Here is a 24,791-nt window from a genome sequence, read left to right as displayed (position 1 = left end):
AATGATGTGAAAACCCTGTCCTTCTGACAGGGTAAGAGTTTTACACACATCTTTGCATGGGTGTAAATCATAAGGCAGAGGAAAAAGCTATAAAATACTGAGTTCTGCTTCAAAATTATAGGCTTTATTACTCAAAGCAGTGAATGTTAAAAGTGTTAATTTAAAAGAAATAAACAATTATGTAAACATCTTCCCTAACCTGATTTTGTAAAAGTTCAGAGCTTGTTTTCTTCGTGATCCCATGCAAAAATGGGATCTGAGAAGGAAAAGGGAAGAGTTGGCTGAGGGGAGTCAGCTGATAGTAACGTGCTGAAGTCATGGGTATTCACAGGATCATCAAGGTTGGAAGAGACCTTCAAGATCATCTAATCCAACTACCAATCCAGCACCACCATAATCACGCCTAAACCATATCCCCGAGTACCACATCCAGATACCTCTTGAACACTTCCAGGGATGATGACTCCACCATCTCCCTGGGCAACTTATTCCAATGCCTGACCACTCTTTAAGTGAAAAGAATTTTTCTGGTATCTACTCTGAACTTCCCTTGGTGATTTTGATTCAAAATATAGTACCTTGACTGCTAATTGCCAATAATTGATGCAGAGACTTGCAATAACATCCTTCCTCTTCCTTGGAAACAAAGCATAATAATAATGCAGGAAAAAGTTTTTAGCACAAGTAAATAAAGAATATTTGTACTGTAGCTGTTCAGGACCACTGAGTGTGTGGTAAACCCTAATCTTACCTCTATCCATTCTAACAGCTTGGTTTCCATGGTTCATTAGATGCTGGTATTTCTGCCTGTGGACATTGGAAGGTTGGCTGGGCACTGCACGTGGAGGGTAATGCAATACTCTTTGTACCCTGGATGGGTCTGAATCACTGGATGAACACCCTGTAATGGATCTGCACATATCAGTGGCCAGTTTTCCAGGTTACTCCTGCTCCAGCTGACCTGCTGGAACTCCAGGGTAACAGGACAAGTGCTTCGTTTTCCATCAAGTCTGTAGAAACCATAAAAGAGGCAGAAGGACAAACAGGATTCCTAAAAGCAGCAGTCTGTGGCCAAAAGCAGCAGAGTCAGCAGCTAACATTTCACTTCTTAGGATATTCCACTTGCAAAAGTTCTAGTTGAGTACCTGCTGAAAAGCAGAGGTTGTACTTCATGTTTATGTCAAACCACAATAGCCACATTGCTGTTGCTATTCGAAGAACAGGGGGAAACTCTGGGGTTTGTTAGGTTTTAAACAGTTTCCAATTTCAGGCCTAATAGAAAACAAAATGGAAAATATCACAGGTATTAGGACTTAGAAATAGAGATATGGAAGAACACGAAAATGTTATAGTCAGGTTGCCTATTGCTTTTTCAGCAGAGCAGAGACTTTGCAAACACATAAATACATATTTTTTTCCCCCATGAAGAAGAAAAAGTGTCTTATAAGCTGTGAGGAAAGCCATAAAAACAAAGCAAACCTGATTCCTGCAAACAGAAAATGTTCTTCAAAAATTCAGTTTGGGGAGCATAAATATTTAATTGTCTCGAGCACGTCTTGGAAGCTCAGATTTACTCCAAATGGTGTCAAGAGCAAACAAAACAGCAACACAGTCTCTTTTAATAAGAAATACCTTGTGAAAAAGTATTTCCTTATAATCCTTCACTATTCCAGCATATTTAGAGAGATAAAATATTCTGAAGTATTGCTTTATGTCTGCATCTTGTAAGCAACTCCAGCTCATAACATCAGTGGTGGAGAGAGACAATGAACACTCCTTTTGTTTGATTGACTGCAAGGTTCAGACACATACAATATTAATAAAACTAGTTTATTCGTACACAGGTTTGTTAGAATAATAAGCTGGTAACTTTGCATATCCTTAAGAAGCAAAATGAAACATTTAAAGTAGTAGGACAAAACCTGTCTACCTCTTCATTAAAAAAACCCCAAAAACATATTTTTAAGTACCAGGTAGGTGTAGCCCATTTCCAAAGCCTTGCTCTGAGCATTGGACAACTGGCTCCAGACTTGATATTTGTCAGGTTATTTGGTGAATGTTGAGTGAATCCTGGTTGATAATTAATGTTACAGAAGACTACTAATTGTAAAATATACATCACCCAACTTCTAATAAACAAACTTCAATAAGCGCAATTTTAAATCTAAAATGAAAAACAGAATTTCTAGGGAAATTATTTTATAGAATCACGCTAATAAATAGTAAGGCATTATAGACAGTTAAATGACTAGCAATTAATTTATATAATCAGATTAACAGTAATATATATGTACAGCAATTACAAATGTTATGAGCTCGAAGAGTTTATCTAATTGTAATATCCAAGCATTACTTTCTAAATAACACAAAATAATTTGTCTGATTAAACCTTTGTATAAGATAATATGCAGTGGGCATGACTAAGAGCTAAAATTCACAGCTAGTATTATCTTTGAAAGACAGAAATTTACTGTTGACAAGTAGGAAAAAAGAGTATACATAGAAATAAATAACATGTACATTCATACTGTATACATCAATTTTCAATAAACTTATTTCAGGTAAAAATTGAAAATTGTGGAAAATTCTACTGTATATGACCAGAGTTCTGTCTGAAAACACAGACTGGAAACAGTCCTGCCCCTCAGAAATATTATTCTGTTTCTAGTTAGAGTTTTAGAAGAATATATGGTAAAAATAAGACTTCCACTTGGTTTCAAAATTTGTTATTCTAAGAAATTCTTGCCATTGTTATTTTTTTAAATGAATATCCAGTGAATTTGGGCACATTTCTAAAACAAGTAAACTAACTCGAATACTTTAAACCTCTCATTTTGAAATGTGATATTCCAGATACTTCAGCTCTGTGCAACACCTCGAGGCTATTTTTAGGTGTATTTTGTGAGTACAGAAGAAATTTGTAAATCGTTTTAGCCGGGTTGAGTTAGACATGTGAGAAGCACACACTGAGCCCCTCAAACTTGGCACTCACGTTCTGTGTCCTCAGCAATGATAATTTCATTTTTCTGAACAGGTTCTTTTCACTCTAGCAGCAGCAAACCAGTCTAAATGGGAAATCATTTGATGCTGCTCCCCAGGCACTGCTAATCATGGTAATCTAATCTCTTCAAATTAACCCTCCTGCTGCAGTTCCACAGACAATTAACCCTTGTATTGCAGTGGGTTGTGCAAATCAAATCTCAACCACATTACCGTCACCTTCTGCTGGCTGTGCAGATTGCTCAGGATCCATAATTGCTCAGGAAGACTTTCCTTTCACATGATTACTCCCAAGGCTTGCAGTAGTGTCTGGGGAAAATTCAGAGGAGAGCAGAAACACCAGAATCAATCCATCATCTCAACAAGTCACGATACCATACCCAGGTCAGCTCCATAAGTGTGCTGAGGAAGCAGCCTCGTGCCCTGATTGGGAAGGACAGGCTGGGATGTGATGATGTTTTCCCAGTGCAGCCTTACCTGGCTGAGGACAAAATGCTCTCACCACAACTACTGTGGGAGTTCCTTCTGACACGGCTTGTGCTTCGTGGCCTTTCGGGTGGCACTTTCAAAGCAGTTTGGAACTGACCACAAGACAGATTGTTAAACTTCTTGACAAGTAGTTTGACTTCCTTAGGGCTTAGTTAATTAAAAATTCACTGCCCTGTGTCTGCCACTCATGAAGGACCTTGTCTTGGTCCAAGACAGCGTGAAATAAGAGAAAAGTGGATTTCTTCCAGGTCAAAGTGAGACAGCAAAGTTTGGGTCATAGCTGTGTGATCTCTCAACTCTTTAGTCTGGAGTAGGATCTCAAGAATATCTTAACTGGAAAAAAAAAAGAAATCTTCTTGAATGGCTCTGGTGAGTTTTCCTGACTCTGGGTCAAACTTGTCCAGAGAATTTCCCAGAAGAGAAGGCAGAGGGGAAAAGAACACACCAAAGAAAACAAGGCTCTGGAACAAGGGATCCAAGACATATTTTACTGTATATAGTGAAATTATTGTTTACCATCCCTGGTGGTCTAGAGACACTCTGATGAGCTGAATTACAGATGGAAATAGAGCATCCAAGACAAGGGGTGAGATGTGACAATCTCCTTGAGGATCTGCGTGATCCTCAGATATTGATTTACCACAGAAGTAGATATAAAGCTGACAGCAGTTATACACAGTTGGAGACTTTATGATGGATACATGAACCCAGGGACACATTCAAGACTATGGACTGCTTACAAATAGCTCACAACAAAAGTAACTCTCAAAATTAGCTGCTGCAAATCCTGTGGCAAAAATCCCCTAACTCATTTCCCTCTGTATCTTACAGAGAAATTATTTCTTTTGAACTTGTCACGTGTAAAAACCGACTTTCTTTAATGTTAAAGGGACACAGATTACAGGGTGAAATCTGCTCCTTGATTAGATTAGCAAAGCTCATGGAATCAGGGCTTTAGTAGCCAGCTTCAAAACTGTACTTAAAACCTATGTGACCATTATTTACAGATCAGAAGCGCAGAATCTCACACTAACAATGTCCATTTACAAACCTGAAGAAGCACTCACACAACTTTCTTGCACTGCACTGCAGTGACAACACTGTCATTCACTACAACACACAGGTACAAAACTGTGACATAGAATAAGACTTGCATTCAGTGGCAACAGTACATTTAGAAATCAGCAGTTTTAGAAGCAAATCAAGCCATGCCTTGCATTACAGCTTAAGGGGGGTTGTGATGCACTTTGGTAAGGCAGAGTTAGAGACAGATGGAGAAAAATATAAATTCCATTTCAACAATCATTTCCTGTGTTACACTTTCATAGCCCCATGCAATGATTAGCTCTGCCATTCCCCAGGCAACTTCAAAGTCATCATTAGTTGACAGTAAATAATCAGAATACTGCTTAAAATACAAAACAGTTATCAACATATTCCAAATGTTTTTAATTTAAGAGACTATTTGAAGATCCCAGGATAATGGCTGAGTAACTCCCTTGATGATTTTTCCAGCTGACAGTGCAGCCCCACGCTTTGCCAACTGGGATGTAACTCAGCTTCGTGCTGCATTACCAACACATTGGGATAGCAAATATTTTGAACTAGTCTGGATACTTTGATGTGCAGGTTCCTGCCTCACTGGCCCTTCACAGTCATCCCTTTCAATCAGAGGCATTTACCATTTTGCCAAATACAGGGTGTTTCTATGTTTTCTTGCTGACAGGTTTAAGAAATCGCTCTCTGCAGGCAACAGTGAACTGCAAACACAGACATCCAGGAAAGCTCAGATACTTCAGAAAGCCAGGTAGTTTGGGTGTCTCACTGCATTTAGCCTGAGACAGAGATGAGAAAGTCCAAATTCTCTTGCAATTATCAAGCTAAAAGCAAGAAGTAATGGGTCAAGAAATAGAACCACTGCAACAGCATTTCAACCTATTGTATCCAAGTGTTACCACTTTCCAGTCACACTGTATTTGGTGCTCAACCTGAGTACTAAGCTGACTTTTTAGCTACCAAAGAATAAAATTACCTCTTCTGTCTTTCAATCACAAAGACACATTCTGTTGCTTCTCTTCACCAGGAAAAGTTACTTAAGCCTTTGGACGCAAATTTTCCTGCCAAATTCTTACAACGCACTTTTTCCTTCAATCCCCTGTTATTTGTTCTCCCCAAAGACCCAACAGCCAAGACCAAAAGCTTTTGCTAATAGTCTTCACTGCATGGCTCATGACTTCGAAAGGATAACAGTGGAGCTTATATGACATTAACCTTAACGAGAATTTACACAGAGGAATTGCATCCTACCAACATCCTCAATTTTCTAAATCTGCTCTAACATACCAAGTGCTATAGTTACAGTGTTCAGTCAAAGCACAGCAATCAAAAACATTTGGAGCAATAAGTCACAATATATGAGTTGGGGGGGAAAAAAAGGGAGAAATATCCTGAAATACTAACACAGAGCAACTGCACAACTCTCAGGAGACCCTTAAGAGTCCTTAGATTCCAATAAGACTTCCCAAGAAGTCTGTGGATGCAAAGAGGACTGTGTGTAGGATTTGACTTCCAAATGATACACAACTGTGGCATAAGGAGTTAACTGCTTTATGACATTATATTAGGAATTTTTCCTTTGATTTAGTAAACGTTCTGAACTAATTCCATGATATTTAAATAGTAGTTCTGTAACACATCGTATCTGGGCTGAAAGACACTCAATTTTCACAACCACACAAACAAATCTTCCAGGCAGGTCTGCAGTTATATCCCTAATAATCCCCCTAATAGAGCTGTAACAGAGTTCTCCAGTTCACCTGTTTTGTTTTACTGTGGGGATTGCTTTAGTCTATCCCCAGTACCTAACTGGACTCAGCTGTAAAAACCCACAAAAACATTAGTCCCCACTGCAGAGTTTACTGAAATTAAAGCCAAGAATTAAATAAGCATTAGGAAGCACAAGGAAACATTAGGACACCAGTGGTCCCAGGGCTGGGATGCAGTCTCAAACATAAGCCACCTGAGCCTTTGGATGGCTTCTTTTGGACATGACATCAGAGATGAGTTACAGGGAAGGATTTGACAGCAGGTAATTAGAGCAGTTTGCAGACATGTAGAAAGGTAACGGTGGAAACAGCATATTTGTTTTCAGCAATTAATAAGTGGGTGCTGAAGGCTGGTGTCACAGGTCCACTGGAGATGGAAACAACATTTTAATGAGAATTAAAATAGAGCTAAGCCACAGAAGCCCCCAGGAAGAGCAGACAAAGCCCTTTCTGGTGCACGATACCACAAGGGAGCCAGTTTAAAAGAGCAAGGAGGAGAACACGTGATTAAAAATGATCCCTAACAGAGAACCAAAGGCAATTGAGAGGAGGAGGCTGCATCCCCCGACACGAACTGGGCAGAATAAGCAAGTAGAAAACTTGACCTACCTTCTCCCCACAGAGGTAGGAAAGATTACACGAGAAACTTTTTCCTCGCAGAAAATGTGACCTCGTGTTTATTTAGGAGTAACTTTTCATTCATATTGAAATTGGTCAATTAACATTAAAAATGCAAGAGGAAGGGCTATAAAAGCTGCCTCTGGGATCATTAATTTTTAATCATCCCTTCGAAATGGCCAAACAAAAGCAAAAAAACCCTCTGTCCCACTCCCCGGTTTGAGGTGTGGAGCTGCATAAAACCAGTTACTTCTTGGAGTCAGCAACCCAGGCAATATAAACACAGGTTCCTGGATGAAAACAGAGTAAAGATTTCACAGACCCTGCAGGTCTTGCTCAGCAGAGCCTCTGTTAATTCTGAAGCCACTGGGTGTGTAGGGACATCGAGATGTTCCTCTTCACAATGAAGCTCACAAAGAAAGAGGTGCTGATTAACATTGAGACTTGGGAATATTCTTAACGAGAGGTGGTCCTTTAAAATCCCTCCCTTCTGCCCTTGCACTGTAATGTCTTGAGAAATAAATGCAGCTCCAGCTTTTATTATTCTATGACTACTAACTTTAAAAATATCAATACTGGCTTTTGGTCGAGACCCCACGTCATTACAGAAAATTCAGTGTTCAGATTGCTTTGTTTTCTAATTATATCCTGGCTCTTTAGATCATTAAAGACTGGACATTGGGAAAAAAATTCTTCACCAAAAAGTTTGTCTAAGCATTCTGTTGCAGAAACTTTTAAATGCAATTTAAAGCATGTGTTAAAGCAGTGAAGTTATCTGTGATATGTTATGCCAGTTTTATCCAGCTACAAGAGATTTGGAGTAAGATATGGGAATAAGTAGCTCCCAATTGTCTTAGCACCCGAGCTCACAACGTCATTATATTTATTAGAGGGTCTCAAGAAAACACTCTGGTAGTGTCAGAATAACGAATTTCCTCTCTGTAACTTTTGGGGGGGGGGGGGGGGAAGTGTTAATAATTAAGCAGTTTTTCCCCTTCCACTTCTAGAACTTCATTATTTTGGGTTAAATTATAAACTTCCTCGTGGTTTACTCTTTTAAAAAGTACTTTAAGACAAGTTTAGACTTTTAGATTAAAGAAAAATAAAATAAAATTCTGTTCCATTACTTTCTCTTTTTTTTTTTTAACCTCAATCAACGTTAGGAGAAAACTACTGATGTAAACAAAGATTTTATCACTTCAAATTATGATAACTCAGACACCATTAAAACTAAATTGCAATAATTCATGCCTGAGAACAGTTGTTGTCTTTTCTGCTACTGTAAAAGAGCAAGTGCAATTCTTTTTCCCCATATACAAGTTTAATGGCTATTTTCAAATTTGCTTTCTGATGACCACAGATGTAGGATAAACTAACACAGCAGTGTAAATAACTGTAGCTGTTTCTCCACAGACCAATAAAGAGCCATGATCATTAACAATAAACTATAACCATCAACAATAAACATTTAATGACAGTCATAAAAAGAATTGGCCATTGTGAAGCTCGACAAATTTAAGACAATTTTACATTAAATTGGTGCTTGGGCATTTAAGAAGAGAGTATTTCACTGAAGGACAGCAGATGATGAAACAGCCACTGTCTTCTGATTCGGGGTGTTTAAAGGCATTTTCTGAAGCCGAGCATTCTGGTTTTTTCCTTCTGCATGTTCCCCAGTGGATCACCTCTCCTTGCACAAACACTTAATGTGCACTCCACTGGCTGAAAAGTTGTGTGAGTAAAGCAAAAGGAGTCCATTTTAAAGTTGCCAATTTTGCAGGCTGGTAAAACTGTGACAGACTCTCTGCTCAGCGGAGCGGTTCTGCTCCTTTCTGAGCGGTTCTCAAGGCAAGAAATTACTTTCCTCCTTTCAATCTGCAAAACACAAGGAGCAGATGGGTGAAAGCTGATTGTTTTTCCTGGAACATGTTTGCACTAAACAGTTCCTAAGCTGGCTCCGTGTACATCACAATCAGACCGAAGATTCACATTCAGGATGGGACTTAATCATTTGTCAGCCCCCGTCAGTTATCTGGGAGATTAAGTTCCGTGCTGAATTGCACTAAGAAAAGATTACAGGGAGAAAAGGTGGCACATTTCTGTTTAGTGCAGGTCTAAAGTTTCCAGCTAACACGTTGAAAACACAGGTAGGATAAAACACCACAGACACAAACACACTGAAAACAGAATTTGGTACCTGCACGGTCAACTTTTAAAAACTCAGCGGATTTAACAAACTTAAAGAATATCATGGTTCCAAGTTTCATTAATTATCCTGAAAAAGCTCATGAATCTCTTTTGGTAAACATAAAACTTGCAGGACCATGCTTTTCAAAGGAAGAATGGAAATGAGTGAAATTTAAACCCTAATATTTTTTAAGCCAGAAGATGCCATAACAAGAAAATAATTAGACACATCCGGCTCAACAACACATCCAACCATTGGATCATACATAGATTGATTTAAGGTTTCAAATTATGACAGGTTTTTTTTTTTCTTAAAGTCTTCTATTAGTTGTTTATATCAACTGTTTGAAGTCACCACTGAAGCACTGGTTTCAGAAGAGGTCTTCAACAAAGAGTGACTACTTTTCTGAAATCCACTGAATGGAACTGAATTTCAAAGGCAGGACACAGTTTTGCCACAGTTTCAAAGTTGTGATTATTTTTTTAGTCTTGTGTGGACATGAATGAAATTAATAAATCAAATAAAAATATATACAAAGTTAGGTCCAAATGTATAGAAAAAGAATGAAATATAACTTAAATGGAAAAATTAACTTCAGTCATACCCATTTTCAGATAAATGATGAGAACAGGAGAGGGAAAGTGAGGACAAAAAAATTCGCTTACATTTAGTTTGAGTAAAGGTAGAACTGAAATGAGGGTTAATTACCATTTAACAATTTTTTTCCTGTTAGAAATCCCAAGACAGAACCTCCCACCTCAGATGAAGTGCTATAAATTAAAGTACCTAAAACCTCTAGCAGCTTAAGTTCTTTTCATTTGACCACTCCAGTATTACTCTTAAAAATAATTAGCACCTCTTAACCTTAGCCATAACTATATTTCATTAAGTATCTGCTATCATGTTATCAAGGTCTTGAAGTATTTTTGAGCCTCCTTGATCAGGTGTAAGCATTTGGCACTTGACCCATCAGATATCAAATCACAGGTATTTAAGTTTAAAGTATACACATGAGAGAAAGCTGATAACAAGAGTTAACATTCCTTGCTCCACAGTAAACACTATTTGCCTTGACAAAGCAAATCTTGTGCTCCCTTGAAGGGGGAACGTGACAAAATATAAATCCACTGTCACAAAAGACTGGACTGTGATGTTCACGACTGAATTTAAGCAATGAAATCGCAAAAGTGATTTTTACTTCCCAAAAGCAAAAATAGTTGCATTATAATAAAAAAAAAATAAAAATTATTTATTTTCTTGATCTCACACTAAGATCTCCATGTTCCAGAACAGTCTGGTGTAAATAAAACAAAAACTTCAGAATACAGAACTAAGGTGAAATTTCTTTTCAGTGTGGACTCAGCAGGTTAATTTGTCAAGGACACTCATGGTGGTGCAGTGCTTGGCAGTAATACATATCTGTAAAATTCCAGCAGAGCAAATAGCTGGAATAAGTGTCAGGAAAACCCAGTTATCTGCTCTACTAATAACCACAAGGCTGTACACACCATGCTGAGAGAACCTGTAGCAGGAGCAATGTCATTACCTTCAAATTTCAGGTTGACTTGATGAGCTGTTTATTCCAATTAACACAGAAGGAAATTACTGGGTAACTACCACCTTCATTTAGAAAGTCTCCCTAATGTTCCCCTTATGATGAGTTCTGAAGCACACTTCTTTTTTGAGGATCACAACATTTAAAGCAATATTAAAATCACACACGGTAACTGAAAATTTCATCTCCTCGTGCTGTAATCACAGACAGAAATAAACTTCTAGGGAACTTTCACACATCCAACAGAAAAAGTAAAACACCTGAAACTGCCTCTGATCAGAAAACAAGATAAATTTGCTTTTCACAAAAGGTTGCCACAATTCTGCTTAGATGGTGAAAGACTACATCTCTAGTCATTATGAAGTTAACTGAATGATCAAAACACTGCAAAAATGGTATCTTTTTGCAAATAGTCTGAAATGGTCACTGCTGTCATTTTCAATGTTTGTTTTTCTAAGGATTAATGAAAATGATGGTATATACTGTGCATAACATTTAATTATTTCAACTTCTGGAAATCAGTATCATTTTGTGTGTAAAAAGACTTATTTTCACAGGATATAATATTAGAGAAAAAACTCAATGTTCATTATCAATGAAGTAACGTAGTAAACCGCTCATTTATTTATCTACTTTTTACTGTTGCTTCTTTCTTCTGTTTGAAAATTATCCCCCAGAATTTTCAAAATGTTCCACAGAAAAAATGGTTGTGTCAAGATGCAAAGTTTAATGCTTTCATTCTACATGCTTGCAAGCTGACCCTTGATCAACTTAAGATATGGAAGGCAGTGTTCTTTCTTATGGAATGATGTAAATAACTAAATTCTTAGCACAGGAGAAGAGTTCACAGAAAATTAAAAGTTCATGCTGAGCCAAGACAGGTAGAAGAGATCATTTCCATCAATAGATAGAAAAGCTCAGGTCAGAAGAGTAAGTACATTTTCTTGAGAGCAACAACCATTGAAATACACAGTCTGAGGGTGAAATTAGGTCAAGACTTCCCAAAATGAAAAAAACCCTAATCTGATCTAGTTTACAACATCAGCTCCAGTAATAATTTACAATTTTGAAAATAGTGTTCAAAGTAATGAATCCTAAACTTTGAGCAGATTGACTGATTCTCTTGTTCTAATCATTTCCCTATATTTCATATATTCAGTTTTTCATTTGAGGCAGAAATACTAAGATTTACAAATTGGAAGTAGAGAAGAGCCAAATGAAGGGTTGGCTTTTTTTTCTCATTTCTTAACAGCATGTTCAATCTTTTCTTGGAAAAATAAATATCACAGCTAAATTAATATGTGTAAAGTACAACACAGATTCCTTTCAAATTATCCAGCTCTATCTAGTACTGTTCTTGACATTTAATAACTGTCTGCATGATGATCCTGGAACTGTCATGGGAAGGTAACGAACCTGTCCTTGTTCTTTAAGAGTAAAGACAGTAACTGTGCATTATTTTCTAAGATATACACAATGTCTGCAACTGGAAAAGAGAAATCAGCCTTTTTGCCACATTTTGAGATGAAAAGCCACCTCCAAGTGACCACAAAGCAACAATGGGCTGGAGGTGAAGTGGGTTCAAGAAGCTTTCAGCAGCTGTGGCAGTCACAGCATCCAGCATTGCCACAGTTCTCAGCTGACCCACTCAGAAAATATTATTGGTGAACACTGAGGTTCTCCTTTGAAAAGGAATCCAAGAAATATATTCTTGAAGTAGGTTCTTCTAAGAAACGCAGTCTTGAACCAGGTTCTTTTTAAGTGGATCAAGGCTGGAGTAAACAAAACACAGAGTGTCTCTGAAAGTGTGGTCAGGGCTTTTTTCAGGATCTAAACTCCGAAAAGATGTGTTTATGAATTTGTGCTTTATTTGTGGCCTTGCACTTGCACGTACAAGCTCGAGTAGGAGCCCTGACTAAACTCGATATTTCAGCACTCAACTGCTTTTCTGTCTCCAGGTAGCAAAGTCAACAGTGAAAAACAAATTAGAGAATTCCTCCTTCAATTAAAACAGCTTCCCAACTGCAACCAATACCTGTAATGCTTTTCCTCACACTAGACCTGAATTCCAGTGCTTATGCAAAATAAGGAGCATCAAAGGTAAGCAGTGCAATTAGGTGTGCCTCAGCAATACATTTTAGAAAAAAATATACTTACCCTGTGTTTTGAAAGGAGGGGGGAAAAAAAAAGAACAAGAGATAAACAACTGCGTAAAGTTTCCAGGGAGAAATAAAACAATAGTAGTTTTGGGATGTTTTTCTTAAAAAGCAAAGGCAATGAGGTTTACTCATGTCTATAACACAGGAGGAACCATTTCAGTGCTGATAAATTAACTGGATAAACACAAACAAGTGTGTCATCAGAGATTATTCTGGAACCTGGGTGGGCCACAAGCATGGGGATGTATCTCTCATCAAAGTTTTCAGTCTAATTATGGGTGGAAATCACTACAGTGTTTTTGTGACTTAAAAATTTATGTCTGAAAAACCACTATACTAGAGCAACTTTTAGATTAAGATCAACTTCTCATTGAAATCATCCAAAAGAATTGATAAGATGAAATAATCACGCTGCAGAAATATTTCTGCTTTTGAGGAAACAGGTTACAGTGATGTTCTAAAAGCCATAGACAAACTACATCCACATTACAGCTTGGGACAGTGAACAACATTTCTCATACTCTTCAGTATCTCTCACAGTAGAAGTGGGAGGATGAAATTACCAAAGTTAAAAATACTATATAACAACAACTGCATCCTCACACACATATGGGTTACCTGTATCTGCTTCAGAGACATTCACCCTGAGTTTGCCACAGCCCCTGTAAACACTATAAATATCAGGCAACCTCTGGTGAAATTTGTCTCTGATTATTTGAAATCTTTTGTATTAAATCTGGCCCTTGCTATTGGCCTCAAACATGAATCCCATATCTGATGGCTAGGATTCTCATCCACGGTGTAAGAGACTTGGATTCACTTCCCAAATCTGGATTAAGTAAAACAGAATAATTTCCTTCAGAGCTTGAATTTTAACCTTCAGCACTACATTCACATGCCAGTTACTCCAGGCATTGACTCTGTGTCTTCCTTTACCAGAACTTAAAGAATTGGAACATTTTTTAGTTCTCAAAGCTCTGTGGGACACAAGAATTGTTTTTTACTAATGAGAATCCTATCAGAACACTGTGTACATGTATTTAAGGTTTGTTATATACATTGCACATACTCTGAAAAACTGGAGAAAGACTAAAAACTACCTAGCACTCTTAGTTCATTGAACCCTACCTTGTTAGGGACAGTGCTCAGCTAGTATTTCACATGTGCCCCCAAAGCTTACACTTCCAACAGCCGTGGGAGAGATGGAAATCAACAGCAAGGGCTGGGATAATTGCAGGAAAACAACATTATTGGCACATGAGGAATTAGTGAAATATTGAGGACCTGAAGGAGCTGAAAAATGCACCTTATCTTCTGCAGCTTCCACACTGAGGTTTTTTAATGGACACTGTCTTTTACAACTTCTAAATTTTTATGTCTCCTAGATGTGAAATCCTCAGCCTCCCTCTCTAGAGTAATTACTGAAAGGTGTTTCCTACCAAGATGTTTATAATGTTGGGGTTTATTTTTTACATTGTTTCCTGCCATCAAACATATTGGTTACATGAATACCTGAACTAGATGCATCTTCTCCCCACCATTTGTCAACTGATACAAAGAAAAACTTCTTCTTTTTCTGTGCTAATTGTTGTAGCAATATGTTACCAGGAATAGAATGAGTCTGAGTAAGATTTGACACTACGTGCAGAGTAAAGGATGCATCTAGACGGCAAACCCTGGATCCCAGCCCTGAAATCCCATTTTATACTCATTTCCTTGGCTTTGGGAAGACATTAAGACAGCCTGCAGCTTACCAGAAATAAAACATTGACACTGACAATTTCAGTTTAAGCAGATGTTCTGCAGATGCAAAGGAAGATTTAGAATGTTTTCTGGACAAGACTCCTGAAAATTACTCTCTCACAGATGAATAAACATCGATACAAAGCACAATGCTGCAAGCCTTGTATTTCTATATAACAGATAAGGAAAAACCATCTGTCCATTGTGGTAATTTGCCAAGCAGCCAGTCTAGCATACCATTTTACTATCTGTAAAATATCCTGCTAATAAACAATATTTCTTAACTGTTTTCATCCCGCCTGCACATGCTAAATAAAAACTTCATTGCGTGCCCTGCCTCTGTTAAGGTCAGTCATGTACATGACAAGGAGATCAGTTCCTGCAAGTGTAACTGTGTTCCTCTCTTCAATCTGGAGAAGAAAGAGAGCTTTACATTGAATATTAGTGTTAACCTTTTATTTTGCAGGAACTGCTCTATTTAAGTGTAATATTCCTTTGGACTTTTTATTATTAATATCCCATGCTCTCAGTATCCAATTCTACTCTTCATTGTCTTTCAAGTGCCAAAAGCCAGTGGGTATTAAGAGATAAATTGTACTCAGCACTACTTGGGTCCAACAAATAACATCAAGAATATGTTTGCAATTAAAATTCACACAATGGAATATTCTAAGTGAACACAATTTAGTATCAGTAGAAGCACATGTTGATGATGAAAAATACACAATGGCATGGTACTCTGAGCTGTATTATGCAAATGGATGCAGCAAAGGTCAAAGCTTATCTCAATCTCATAATAATGTAGTCTGCAGAGAACAATTAATTTACAGTGTGCTTTCTTACATTGTGGAACACAATACTAAACCCCATTTTATTCAGGAATTTTCTTTTTCATTCTGTAGAAAGAAATCACATCAAAGACTTTTGATTTCCTGTTTGGGGGCTGGGGCGAAGGAGAAGGGGCAGTTCTTTAATTCACTTTAGTCTGACAGTAACACCAAGCTAAAACTAACCATTAAAAATTCTGTGTTTTAATCGCTAATGCTGCTAAATTTTGGTGTTTAGAAATGAGATTTCCATGCCCAGTAGCTGCCTTACATTACTACAGCAGAAGTGTTTGAACGATTTCCATAAACCAAGCGGTACTATAAGGATTCAGTTGTACTCCACAGTTCCCTACACAGGACAACAATTCAGATCTATTCCATGTTTGTGAACTACTGAAGTCTCGTGCTGTGGATTTGAGGCATCGTCCAGTGCAGGGAGGTTATGAAGCTGGAAGCATAAAAAGCCAGGATGCTCACCTGTGTGCCACGCGCTGGTGGGAAGCTGGGAAACGGAACTCTGGTTCTGTCACTGTAAGCACAATCTTCCCCATACACTGGTGCTGCTCCATTTTTCTCTGCCTGCCAAAAAGAACAATGTGATTTCTTGGCTTTGTGAGAAAAAGACCTTTCAGGAGCTGATGTTCAGAGCAGCCCATGATATGTTATGCAAACACTTTTTCACATATATTGAGTTTTAAATAAACGTTAAACATGAAGAGCTGTAAGAAGAGGGGGCTTCTGACATCAGCCTCAAGAGAGCAGATCTCTAAACAATAGGATGAGATGCTGGTGTTTTTTCAAATCCAAGGGAATTTATGCCTTACCTTCAAATGTTTGTACCAGATTGTCATTTTGATTTGGAAGCTAAATACAGGTACTGGGGAATGAAGAGAGGTCACACTGTACAGAGCACAGCAAGCTAACACGATAAAGAAGTAGTAGCTATGTTACAGAGTTGTGTTTTACAAAGCATTAATTGGTCCTAGAGGAAGTCTGTCATTCATCTGGAATTTTAACCCAACTTCAGCTTCAGTTCCTTTAGCCTGTTTCACCTTGTATTTATTTTCTAGGAAGCTGAGTGCTTGTGTGGTTGCTTCCAGGAATCCTGAACAACATGATGCCCGTGCCATCCAGCAGTCTCTAAAGCTCATTCCGCGCTGCTCGCTCACAGGTCAGAACAATTCTTTCACACTTCTTATTGCCTTTCATGGGAGAAATTTGCACACAGCAAGCACTTTTGCCCTGTCCTGAGAAGTCATCCATCGTTATAACCTCAAGTGTTGGTCACAAGATGTAGAACTAGACCAGCTGCTGCAGTCCATCATCATTCAAACTACCATAGATACGTACTCCTAATGTCAGGTACCTTTACACACTCCAAATGAAACACTGGCAATTCCAGAGGAGGGCGGAGATGCTGTGGAGTAGTTAATGTTGACAGTAGTTGCTAAAAGGTCATTTGGAGACATTCATTAGTTGTTTGCTTTAACAGACAGTCATTATTATTGGCAGCAGGAATTGGCAGAAAGCAGTGTTATTGTCAGAAAACATTAAAAGAGTGTCATTTGTCAATATGGGCTCTTCTGTGGAGCTGGTTGAGAACTCCATCTCTGAATTTCAATGCAAAAAATATAGCATGAATACCCCAATGTGGTTTTATCTGCATCTCCTGATATTGTCACTGAGGATTCTTTAGGGACTCTGTATCAGCCCACTATCCTCTCTGTCTGGGAGAATAAAAGAAAGATTTTATTGTAAACTTCAGCTTCTATGATGCTGTTATGAGTTTTTCCAGATCTAATAATCTCTCTGTTTGCCTATCCACCTGTCAGCTAGGCACATTTAGCATTAACTGTATTTCTAAACACAGATACAAAAATTTTTACTATCTAGATGAATTTTTATCTGTTTATCTGAGGGGGAAAATATATTCAAGATTACATTCAATAATATTCAAGATCCCCTTTCTTGTTCCAAATACTTGAGCCAGTGCTAACCATAACTCAGGTCAGACTCAGAAGGGGTAGTGGAAGAGAACTACAAATGACACTTGTAATTTTCCTTTTGGGGCATTTCAATAATGGAAATAATACAGTTTTTGTCTTTAATGCTGTCAAGTTCCACTAAAAGCATTTTTTAGCCCTTCCCAAACCTACATTATAATAAATGCCAACTCTCCAGTTATTAGATATTAAAATATTTGTACTAAGAGCCTTTAATAATGAGAATACACATTGCAGACATGTATGCTGTTGTAGTATTCAAGTGAAATAAATCACTAGGGTCAGTTATTCCCAGAGTCTTAATAAAGGTGATTTTCTTATCAAATCTCAAAATGTCTCCTTTTTAATATGGGCACAGCCGCACTAATGATTTAGAGTTATTACTAAATAACTTCCAGAATAAACACAGAAGCACCCACTAATTATTTGATGACACCATTCATTCTCCAACTGGCTTCCTTCACCTCTAGCACTTGGAATCTGTTTAATTCATTTCTCCAGGTTCTCTTCCCAGCAGTGAGTCACATTTCCCAGTGGCTGTAGGAAAAGAAGCTTTTAAGCTTAGTAATGGCTTCAGCAGAATCAGACATTCAAGGACTGGTACTAATCACACACTCAGCTGCTTAGAGCTTAAGTCCTCAATGGAAGAGAAAATACCAGTTCTAAAACCCCATAAAAAGAAGTTAAGAATTTCTAGAGAGCCTCTTCCTTCCCACCTGGGGAGGCAGAAAGGGTATATTTGGCAAAAAATGGAAACTGGCAACAGCCAAAGTGTTGATGCAAGTCTGATGTCTTCAGGGTTGCTGACATCTTGGAGTACTAATTTTGACCTTGACCATCATTCTTTTCCTGATTTAAGAGTTTCCCTTTTTATTCAGTTCATTAACAATGAAGCTGAATTTTTTAATTAATTTGCCTAGTGAAAGAGGGCAATGTCTTTTCACTTCAAATGTTTCCATATTTTAAAGGGACTTGTTCATGTGCCCTGTTTGTGAATCAGAGGAAGAGGTGGTTACTATGTTACAAAAGCAATAAAACACACGATTTACTAAAACATTACCTGAAAATATTATCCATGGAAGAATGAGTCTGATTAGCTAACAGCAGCAGATAGGTTTATGATTGCAAGTTTTATGACTATTTGATAACAAAGTGTTATTTGCTTCTGAAAAGGAAGTTGCAGCACATAATGCACTTGCTGAGCTTAGTGGTGTCATCCCTATAAATCACACAACAAGTTGCACCCTCCAGAAATAAAATCTGAGCTGTATTGTTACAAATTTAGTGTGCTAATAAAGTACTTGAGAGATTATTTCTGATTTTCAATACACAGTCAAATGAACATTTTTATTGTAGCCAAAGGCATTCGCTGCTGATAAAATTATAAATAATATTACCAGTTACTGACATTTAATAATGACCATAATCAACCTGAAGCGAGTTGTTCCTTACATTTAAAATCAGTAAAAGATGATAACCTTTGGTGGTCTGTTTCAATTACACTTACAGGATGTAGTAATACAACAGGACACACTTCAGTTACATTTTTTTCTTACATTTCCCTGGTTAGGGGGGAAAAAAAAAAAATCTTTATTATGTGCTGTTCTTTGGGCAGACTGAATTATTCAGTTCCTTCCATGTGGTCACAGACCATGTTTTGTCAGTATTTGGTTCAAGCTTCCTTGTGCTGATTCCATCACAAGCAAATATTAATGGAATGCCACAGTCACATTTGCACTGCAGCGAAATCTTGAGGCACTACATCCTGGCACTGTCAAACAGCTGCTGTCCTGGGTTACAAACACCCCAAAACAAAATAACTACCCAGCCACAGAAGTGTCATGTGATCTGTCATATGCTGAGTTCAGGAAGCTGATGTTTGAAAAGCTGTTCAGAATAATTACCAGAAAAGGAAGATGTAGTCCATCTGAGTTACTTAGAGAGTTTCTGTTACTACAGTAGCTGAGTAACCAGTTATGTTTGACATCACCACACTCCAAGACTCCTCTTGGCCAGTAAAGTATATATAGCAGACAGTGGAAGGTGTCAGAAGAGCAAAGGATTTACATGAGCATATAAAAACAGGCCAAGGTAAAGCAGAGAAACAAGTATTCCAAGATCAGCACATGAACTGTGGAAACATTTTTTTATAATACAGTTGAAATCTCAAATATTACTACTGTCTACTAGGGTTAATCCTATTCAACATTATGTTGTGGGTTCAGCCCTTGAATAGTTTGCCATGCAGCACTTCTGCATGGGATTACCCAACCAAAAATTATCAGCTCCCAAGATTAGGAGAGCCCTTGACTTCAGGAATAATATTTGTTATTACTCTTTTTAGCATTACTATTTTAAAAACTGATAATTAAGGAAGAGTAATTATTATTTTCATGTCATTTCAAAGTTACTGACAAGAAATGCTTGACACTAGAAAGAGCAAAAAAAAAAAATGCAAGTTAGTGCAGCAGCATCTCTAAGAGGCAGCTATTTGACTTGTGTTTATACCATAAAAAAAAATTAGGCAGAACACAACTGAATAGATTGTGGCAGATCAGGTTTATCCAAGCACAAGAGAAAAACAACATAAAAAATAAGCCAGCAGCCAAACTAGTAGAAATCACCTTTTCTAGGAGTGTGGTCTGAAGTTTCATTAAGGCACAGGTTCCCAGACTGTTTTCAGTGGAGATGCAGGTATTCAGACTGCAGATGTTCCACAGACAGCTCATTAGTCACACAGTGCTCAGTTCACCAGGCTCCTTCCGGCTGAGAAACTCTACTGACATACAACAAAAAGTATAAAAAAGTGTGTTAATGACGTTACATTTGTCTGTAAGCAACCTTCATGATTACAGAGAGGTCACAGGCCCGAGAGTGTCAAAGGATGCTCTCAGTGAGACAATAAAAGTCTTAATAGAACAATTTCTATTAAAAACAGAGCCCATTCTGTAGAAGTCTTGAGCATCACTACTTCCAGCTGCTCCCCTTGCCTCATGTAAAGATGTCACTTCAGCCATATGCAGACACCTGTTCACTTCATCTGCTTCCCTCCTCTCTCACTTGCATTAACTGCTCAGCTCATATGATACAGAGATCATTCCTATCCCCTTTGTTTAGTACCAGCACAACAGAAATACAAACAACAACAACAAAAAAACATTCCTTCCTGGAAATTTTACAGCAATTGCAACACTCTTTGTCACTAAATAATAATTTCCCCATTTTCATCTTTTTGTCATTCATTACTCACAAGGCAGTAAGAGCATAAGTATGCTGGAGAAGGAAAGTCTATTTAAAATGTTATAATTCACATGTTCTTTAGCAAAACCAGCTCTGAGCAAGACACCAGACAACTACCAAATTCCTAAAAGCAGGAGCCACAGAAAAAGGTAGGGAGGAAATCTTCATGGTGTTGTCCTCCCCTCACTGCCACACCAAGGGGGCAGAAGAATCTGCAAAAGAGAGGAAGTGCTAAAAAAAAAAAATCTCTGGTGCATAACTGCAGGGTTTGCTGCAACAAACTCTGTTGCTGTGCTGTCTGAGCTGCACTCACATCGTGCACAGCCACCCACTGCCTGACCAAGGCCTCCTCACTCCTCTCTTCACTGAGAGATAAAACGAGCAACAGCCTCCACAGGGACCAACAACAATACTCACACACAGTTAGGAATAAGAGAAGCAAGAATCACAGTTTTACCTTACAATGCTCTGGGTCTAACACACTAATCTGTACATCAATTAGTGGTTTGAAAGAGCTACATAGATACCAGACTTCTGGCTAAATAAAAATCCCTTCTGAGCTGCTTTCCCTGTCTCTGTGGCTCCAGAAACCACCCGTTAAACTGGTAACAAAAGATAATTAGCCCATAACTGCAGCTATTTGCATGTTATCTCCTCTATCTACAAATCCTTGAAATTTCTATTTTGACCAATTAGTAGTTTGGATTGTTTTCCCCTTCTAGTAGCAAGAAGAGAAGAAACTCTCCTTTAAGACCTTGATCTCTCATTAGTCTTTCCACTGCATACACCACCCAGCTATCACTAGGCCACTGCCATAAGGTACAAAGCTTTGTCTTGATAAACCAGTTGCTTGCTAAATCACAGTTTTCCCCTGTATCTAACACCCTGTACTCCAAGATCAGGTGCATTCACTCCATTGTGCAGATACTGCAGGTGAGTACACTTAATAGTTAACAACCTGAAAGCTAACACTAATTTAAATTACTCTAATATTAAATGCACATTCCCCCTGAGGAAATGTAGAATACTTGTGAAATACTGCTTTTAAGATTCTTGGTTTAGTCACTGAAAGACCTACTCACCTAGAGAGAAAAAAAAAGTATTATATCTTCTACAATTCTACATTTTATACATGGCTACATTCAAACAAAATGAATTATTATAGAGCCAGATTGAATATTTTAACAGGAACATTTAAGGTGTTATCTGAAATAGCACTAGAACATCAAAATGCTTAGTGCCCATGCAGGAATTGCCCTTTGCTCACAGCAGATAAGCAAAGACTACCTGATACTATATTAAATACTTATGTACACATTTCTCAGGCCAGTTTTATTTATCACCTGTACATAAGTATAATTCCAATGCCTCAATTCCTCCTGAAACCATGACTCCCTGCAGCTCTGTCCCAAGCAATGATGGCATATACTGAAAATCAGAACCCAGGGTGCTCCCACCCAGGATTCCCAGAGAGAGCTGGTCAAGGAGCTGCTCCTCCCCAAGTGCTGCAGGGAGATCTGTCACAGGGATGGCAGAGGGTAAGGCATCCTACAGCCTATCCTGTGTGGCAATACTTCAACAGGAATTAAAAAAAGCTATCAGTAGTAGACTCTTCTGTGTATCTGGAAAGGAGTTTACCAGAACTCAAAAGTTTGTTGTCCCCATCTGTTCTCCTCCTTCAAGTGGTGTCACTGTACGCCTCCAACACTGAATTCCCATTGCTCAGGCAATGCCAGCTACAGACCAGGACTGTCATTTTTGTTGCCTTGTTGCAGGCCTTTGGGACCTACAAAAGATGGTGCAAAGTCACCATTTGAATCCCCTGTCAAACTGGTCTCTGTTGCTGAGTGATGTGCACCGTCAAAGCCTCTGAAATGACCAGCACTGTAGAATTTGGGATTTTGTCACTCCTGAGGAACACTAATCTGCCTTTCTTTGAGGACATATTTTCGTGCTGCTGCCACCACAGCAGCTTCAGGAAAACAACATGACTTGTGTCTCTCTTTGCTTGTTCATCTTGGGCCTCAGTGTTTGGGCTGGCTGCTTTCTGCTTCTGCTGCTACTTAGCCTGCCCCGGGGTTACACACATCTTTGCAGAGCATTTACCTGCAACATTTCTGCAAAGTCAGAGTCCTCAAAACACTCACTGGGCTTTCCAGCTCTAGAGGAAGATTTCATAGAAAACTTCTGAGTACACAGAAAACTCAGTGAATTTGTCAGTGGTTACGGTTATTATGACTGATGGAATTAGGTTTTCTAATTTTATACTGCTTTACTTAAGTTTTACCTGTTTCAGGTGAATGTAGGTTCCTCAAGTATTCAACACTCAATGCAGCAAAGTTGATTGCCATTATCTGTATCAAAGAACATTTCTGCAGCCACTTTTTTTAGTTTTCAGCCCAGCATTTGAGCATAAAATCCACTTAGAGAGCTCTTGCCTGCATGGGATGTTCATGAGCTGGTATCTTTTAAAACACTCTTTCAGAAGTGAACTCTTATTGCAGCACAGTCGTGAAAAAGGTCTTGCTGCATCAGAACCACAGAAATTATACAGAAGGTAAAATCAATATAAGTCTTGACCCCCTGTGAATAAGATGAAATGACAGGTCAGTTACTCTTTGTCATTTGTGACTAGAAAGGAGCTTAGGAAACACATTCCATGGTAATGACACAGGAGGGAAGAAAAGCAATCCTCTCAGTACTGCAAGTGCTAAAAGAACGCCACATAAACTAGTTCAGTAGCGACATTTTAACAGATTTAACAACCAATTTTAACAGATACTGTATTGTCTACTTTAAAAATACAACCCTTAGTAAAAAGAGCCCTGTCCCACTGCTGCAGCTCAAACTTTCTGTTTAGAAAATTCTGGTCTAAATTCCAACCTAATAACCTATTTTGGGGTCTGGTTGCAGCAAATATGCACGTTTCACTTAATTGTGTCATGAAGTGTTTGGGTGAAGCATTTTCGTAGTCCATCTGCACAAATAAATACTGATGGCCTTCTGGTGGGAAACCTCTCACTGCAGTGAATGCAGTAGCCAACCTCATTGACATGCAAGCCAGCCATCATCTCATTCCCTACATCGTGTGTGAAAAGAAAACCTATTTCAATGCTGTCCCAAATGCACATGACAGCACGAATGAAGTGCTTTCAGCTTTACGGTATCCATTACAGTTCATTATCCCAAAGTCCTTGGCATCAGTCGGGAAAAAGCCCTTCCTTTGGAATAAATGGACCTCCATCGAAATTCTACAGGCACCTGAACTGACTGCAAATGAACCCAAATATTCGTTGGCATTTTGTTAAAAGCAAAAGCCTTTTCTCCATGAAGTTGTTTGACAGAGGATTTTACTGCCCTGAATTTCTAGTGTAACAGATAGCATACTGTTTTTACTAGGAGATAAAGCTAAGAAGGGGTGTTTTATGATATTTCAGGAGATGAGGCCAATAACAAGAGAAAAGATGGGTATTTTATGTCAACTTTTAGCCAGAAAGCTTATTCAGTGTCAATTAGACTGCCCATTATGCTAAATATTAGAAATCAAGCAATAAATTAAAAGTCTCCCAGAACCATTGATAATACATAAAGAGAAAGAACATTCAAGTCAACTGTGTGCTAGAAGTAAATGGAAAGGGACAAAATATATTAGTGGGAAAAAGTTGCCTAAGGACTGAGAGTTCTTCTGTTTAGTTAGAAATTACTGAGTTGGTCAGAAGTTACTGAGTTGACAAAAGCTCAAAACTTTCTTATGAATTCCTTCTTCCTTCAGGATTGGAATAGCAGAAAAGAAAGGCAGCATTTTACAATTTCAATTCTGTGTTAAGTCCTGTCTTTATGACACTTCATTTGTCAAGGTTAATATTTGCCTTTCGTTGTCCCTAAATAAATTCTGCTTATTATGGTTACTAAAGTTACCTGGCAAGTTATAGTAGAGTCAGCATTTGCTGTGTTATGAACTCTGCATTGTAGATATTTTAAACTCTATCCTTCCTCTGGGTGAAATGATTTCTGTAACAATGGCTATTCTAGGTGTCTATTTTGGGATGGACCTACATTGAAATGACTGCACCAAGTCGTCATTAAAATATAAATGAAAGAAAATTCAGCACAAGTACTGTGCTCCTCAGATTGCCTCATCCTT

The 24,791-nt window shown here is 38.2% G+C and overlaps 1 long non-coding RNA gene across 1 annotated transcript; it reads right to left on the bottom strand.

The window, feature by feature from the left end:
• Positions 1 to 3,220: 3,220 nt before the first annotated feature.
• Positions 3,221 to 23,179, bottom strand: LOC120324074. The gene is made up of 4 exons (XR_005565075.1): positions 22,935 to 23,179; positions 20,032 to 20,183; positions 15,882 to 15,983; positions 3,221 to 3,309 (listed from the first exon to the last, which is right to left on the bottom strand). It is a non-coding gene; the product is annotated as an uncharacterized LOC120324074 (long non-coding RNA).
• Between the last annotated feature and the right edge of the window lie 1,612 nt (positions 23,180 to 24,791).

The sequence above is a fragment of the Pipra filicauda genome, unplaced genomic scaffold (genome assembly GCF_003945595.2).
Source record: "Pipra filicauda isolate LSUMZ 115617 unplaced genomic scaffold, ASM394559v2 scaffold411_size619879_pilon, whole genome shotgun sequence".
Taxonomy (NCBI): Eukaryota; Metazoa; Chordata; class Aves; order Passeriformes; family Pipridae; genus Pipra; species Pipra filicauda.
The sequence above is the reverse complement of the archived record's forward strand: the minus strand, read 5'-3'. Positions and strand labels throughout refer to the sequence as shown.